We start from the raw sequence: 5,521 nt of genomic DNA on the forward strand, positions 1-5,521 counted from the left end.
TAGCACTAGCACTAGCACTAGCACTAGCACTAGCACTAGCACTAGCACTAGCACTAGCACTAGCACTAGCACTAGCACTAGCACTAGCACTAGCACTAGCACTAGCACTAGCACTAGCACTAGCACTAGCACTAGCTCTAGCACTAGCAGTAGCACTAGCAGTAGCACTAGCACTAGCACTAGCAGTAGCACTAGCATTCATATGTTAAATTTTTTAATAAAAATATAAGTATGTATAATAATTTTATTCTTCCTTAAAGATAAAATTAAAGTTAAAGTTAATATTGAAGTTAATATTACAGGCAATAGTACTACATAATTAAGCATGTAAAATACAAACACGGATATGTTCAATAACAGTTTTAGTTTAATTTTCCTATTCTGTTCATATTAACTTCACTAGAGAAGAAGAAAAAAGAAACTTTTCTATTTTATTTTAGCTTTGGAAATTGCTTTAGAGTATTTTCTATTTTCCATTTTTCATATAATATATAGTACGTAGTAAGTAGTACGTATAAGAATAAGAATAAGATTAAAATACTGGTAGATGTAGATTTTTTGAAACACTTTCTGTCAACTGGTACCATACCACGTTGAATACATCGGTTCTCGTCCGATCACCGAAATTAAGCAGCGTCGGGCGCGGTTAGTACTTAGATGGGGGACCGCTTGGGAACACCGCGTGTTGTTGGCTTCACAACACTTTTTTACTTTTTTCCTTTTTTTTGCGGTTTTAATTTTTTTTTATTTTATTTTGTTACTAATACTATTTTTCTTTATATCACATATCTATTATTTATTTATATAAAATGCAATTATTTAACTAATTTCTGCTGTATACGTGGTGTACTCGCATCATTTTTAATTTTGAATTTTGAATTTTGAAAATCGTAATCGTGTCGTATACGCTATGCACCGTAAGCACAAGTTTTGTTCAGTTCCATATAAAATGTACAATAGGCATGTATGCGAGTGCGAGTGCAAGTGTGAGTACGAGTGCCAGCGTAAATGAAAACCTTAAATGATAGAAAACTTTTCAAGTAAAATTACTATTTAAGAAGCATTGCTGATATTCCTTATCTTTATTGAATAAAATTTAATAAAACAACAATCTATTGATTGCGCCTATTTATTAGCACTAGCACTAGCACTAGCAGTAGCACTAGCAGTAGCACTAGCAGTAGCACTAGCAGTAGCACTAGCATTCATATGTTAAATTTTTTAATAAAAATATAAGTATGTATAATAATTTTATTCTTCCTTAAAGATAAAGTTAAAGTTAAAGTTAATGTTACAGGCAATAGTACTACATAATTAAGCATGTAAAATACAAACACGGATATGTTCAATAACAGTTTTAGTTTAATTTTTCTATTCTGTTCATATTAACTTCACTAGAGAAGAAGAAAAAAGAAACTTTTCTATTTTATTTAAATTGAAATGAAAAATAAAATAAAATAGCTTTGGAAATAGCTTTAGAGTATTTTCTATTTTCCATTTTCCATTTTCCATATTATATATAGTACGTAGTAACTAGTACGTATAAGAATAAGAATAAGAATAAGAATAAGAATAAGAATAAGATTAAAATACTGGTAGATGTAGATTTTTTGAAACGCTTTCTTTGCCAACGACCATACCACGTTGAATACATCGGTTCTCGTCCGATCACCGAAATTAAGCAGCGTCGGGCGCGGTTAGTACTTAGATGGGGGACCGCTTGGGAACACCGCGTGTTGTTGGCTCCACAACACTTTTTTCCTTTTTTTTGCGGTTTTAATTTTTTTTTATTTTATTTTGTTACTAATAATATTTTTCTTTATATCACATATCTATTATTTATTTATATAAAATGCAATTATTTAACTAATTTCTGCTGTATACGTATATTCGCATCATTTTTAATTTTGAAATTGTAATCGTGTCGTATACGAAATGCACGTAAGCTCAAGATTTGTTCAGTTCCATATAAAATGTACAATAGGCATGCATGCGAGTGCGAGTGCAAGTGTGAGTACGAGTGCCAGCGTGAATGAAAACCTTAAATGATAGAAAACTTTTCAAGTAAAATTACTAATTAAGAAGCTTTGCTTATATTCCTTGTCCTTATTGAATAAAATTTAATAAAACAACAATCTATTGATTGCGCCTATTTATTAGCACTAGCACTAGCACTAGCACTAGCACTAGCACTAGCACTAGCACTAGCACTAGCACTAGCACTAGCAATAGCACTAGCACTAGCACTAGCACTAGCACTAGCACTAGCACTAGCACTAGCACTAGCACTAGCACTAGCACTAGCACTAGCACTAGCAGTAGCACTAGCACTAGCACTAGCAGTAGCACTAGCATTCATATGTTAAATTTTTTAATAAAAATATAAGTATGTATAAAATTTTATTCTTCCTTAAAGATTAAGTTAAAGTTAAAGTTAATATTGAAGTTAATATTACAGGCAATAGTACTACATAATTAAGCATGTAAAATACAAACACGGATATGTTCAATAACAGTTTTAGTTTAATTTTCCTATTCTGTTAATATTAACTTCACTAGAGAAGAAGAAAAAAGAAACTTTTCTATTTTATTTTATTTAAATTGAAATGAAAAATAAAATAAAATAGCTTTGGAAATTGCTTTAGAGTATTTTCTATTTTCCATTTTCCATTTTTCATATAATATATAGTACGTAGTAAGTAGTACGTATAAGAATAAGAATAAGAATAAGATTAAAATACTGGTAGATGTAGATTTTTGAAAACACTTTCTTTACCAACGATCATACCACGTTGAATACATCGGTTTTCGTCCGCTCACTGAAATTAAGCAGCGTCGGGCGCGGTTAGTACTTAGATGGGGGACCGCTTGGGAACACCGCGTGTTGTTGGCTTCACAACACTTTTTTACTTTTTTACTTTTTTCCTTTTTTTTCCGGTTTTAATTTTTTTTATATTATTTTGTAAATAATAATATTTTTTTTTATACACCTATCTATTATTTATTTATGTAAAACGCAATTATTTAACTAATTTCTGCTGTATACGTGTACTCGCATCATTTTTAATTTTGAATTTTGAATTTTGAATTTTGAAAATCGTAATCGTGTCGTATACGCAATGCACCGTAAGCACAAGTTTTGTTCAGTTCCATATAAAATGTACAATAGGCATGTATGCGAGTGTGAGTGCGAGTGCAAGTGTGAGTACGAGTGCCAGCGTAAATGAAAACCTTAAATGTTAGAAAACTTTTCAAGTAAAATTACTATTTAAGAAGCTTTGCTTATATTCCTTGTCTTCATTGTATAAAATTTAATAAAACAACAATCTATTGATTGCGCCTATTTATTAGCACTAGCACCAGCACTAGCACTAGCACTAGCAGTAGCACTAGCATTCATATGTTAAATTTTTTAATAAAAATATAAGTATATATAATAATTTTATTCTTCCTTAAAGATAAAATTAAAGTTAAAGTTAATATTGAAGTTAATATTACAGGCAATAGTACTACATAATTAAGCATGTAAAATACAAACACGGATATGTTCAATAACAGTTTTAGTTTAATTTTTCTATTCTGTTCATATTAACTTCACTAGAGAAGAAGAAAAAAGAAACTTTTCTATTTTATTTTATTTAAATTGAAATGAAAAATAAAATAAAATAGCTTTGGAAATAGCTTTAGAGTATTTTCTATTTTCTATTTTCTATTTTCCATTTTCCATATAATATATAGTACGTAGTAAGTAGTACGTATAAGAATAAGAATAAGAATAAGATTAAAATACTGGTAGATGTAGATTTTTTGAAACACTTTCTTTGCCAACGACCATACCACGTTGAATACATCGGTTCTCGTCCGATCACCGAAATTAAGCGGCGTCGGGCGCGGTTAGTACTTAGATAGGGGACCGCTTGGGAACACCGCGTGTTGTTGGCTTCACAACACTTTTTTACTTTTTTCCTTTTTTTTGCGGTTTTATTCTTTTTTGTTACTAATAATATTTTTCTTTATATCACATATCTATTATTTATTTATATAAAATGCAATTATTTAACTAATTTCTGCTGTATACGTGGTGTACTCGCATCATTTTTAATTTTGAATTTTGAATTTTGAAAATCGTAATCGTGTCGTATACGCAATGCACCGTAAGCACAAGTTTTGTTCAGTTCCATATAAAATGTACAATAGGCATGTATGCGAGTGCGAGTGCTCAGTGTGAGTGAGTGCAGCGTATGAACCTTAAATGAGAAAACTTTCATCAACGTAAATTACTATTTAAGAAGCTTTGCCTTATATTCCTTGTTTTATTTGATATAAAATTTACATAACACACAATCTATTGATTGCGCCTATTATGAGCACTAGCATAGCACTAGCACTAGCACTAGCACGTTAGCAACTAGCACTATGCACGCACTAGCACTATAGACTAGCACTAGCATATGGCACTAGCATAGCACTAGCAACGTACACTACATCATATGTTAAATTTTTTAATAAAAATATAAGTATGTAATAATATTTTATTCTTCCTTAAGATTAAGTTTAAAGTTAAGTTATATTTAACAGGCATATAACTACTAATTAAGCATGTAAAATACAAACACGGATAGTTTCAATAACAGTTTTAGTTAATTTTTCTATTCGGTCATATTAATTCACTAGAGAAGAAGAAAAAAGAAACTTTTCTATTTTATTTTATTTAAATTGAAATGAAAAATAAAATAAAATAGCTTTAGAGTATTTTCTATTTTCCATTTTCCATTTTCCATATTATATATAGTACGTAGTAAGTAGTACGTATAAGAATAAGAATAAGAATAAGATTAAAATACTGGTAGATGTAGATTTTTTGAAACACTTTCTTCGCCAGCGACCATACCACGTTGAATACATCGGTTCTCGTCCGATCACCGAAATTAAGCAGCGTCGGGCGCGGTTAGTACTTAGATGGGGACCGCTTGGGAACACCGCGTGTTGTTGGCTCCACAACACTTTTTTACTTTTTTCCTTTTTTTTGCGGTTTTAATTTTTTTTTATTTTATTTTGTTACTAATAATATTTTTCTTTATATCACATATCTATTATTTATTTATATAAAATGCAATTATTTAACTAATTTCTGCTGTATACGTATATTCGCATCATTTTTAATTTTGAAATTGTAATCGTGTCGTATACGAAATGCACGTAAGCTCAAGATTTGTTCAGTTCCATATAAAATGTACAATAGGCATGCATGCGAGTGCGAGTGCAAGTGTGAGTACGAGTGCCAGCGTGAATGAAAACCTTAAATGATAGAAAACTTTTCAAGTAAAATTACTAATTAAGAAGCTTTGCTTATATTCCTTGTCCTTATTGAATAAAATTTAATAAAACAACAATCTATTGATTGCGCCTATTTATTAGCACTAGCACTAGCACTAGCACTAGCACTAGCACTAGCACTAGCACTAGCACTAGCACTAGCACTAGCAATAGCACTAGCACTAGCACTAGCACTAGCACTAGC

The 5,521-nt window shown here is 30.7% G+C and overlaps 2 non-coding genes and 3 pseudogenes across 2 annotated transcripts; all 5 read left to right on the top strand.

Moving 5' to 3' along the window:
* The first annotated feature begins 575 nt into the window (after positions 1–575).
* LOC119686509 lies at positions 576–694 on the top strand (annotated as a pseudogene).
* Positions 695–1,626: 932 nt separating this feature from the next.
* Positions 1,627–1,745, top strand: LOC119686678. The gene has a single exon (XR_005253063.1). It is a non-coding gene; the product is annotated as a 5S ribosomal RNA (ribosomal RNA).
* A 1,029-nt stretch (positions 1,746–2,774) lies between these two features.
* Positions 2,775–2,893, top strand: LOC119686507 (annotated as a pseudogene).
* Positions 2,894–3,823: 930 nt separating this feature from the next.
* On the top strand, positions 3,824–3,942 carry LOC119686664. Its single transcript, XR_005253061.1, has one exon. It is a non-coding gene; the product is annotated as a 5S ribosomal RNA (ribosomal RNA).
* Positions 3,943–4,877: 935 nt separating this feature from the next.
* On the top strand, positions 4,878–4,995 carry LOC119686675 (annotated as a pseudogene).
* Positions 4,996–5,521: the final 526 nt, after the last annotated feature.

This window comes from Teleopsis dalmanni, chromosome 2 (genome assembly GCF_002237135.1).
Source record: "Teleopsis dalmanni isolate 2A chromosome 2, ASM223713v2, whole genome shotgun sequence".
Taxonomy (NCBI): domain Eukaryota; kingdom Metazoa; phylum Arthropoda; class Insecta; order Diptera; family Diopsidae; genus Teleopsis; species Teleopsis dalmanni.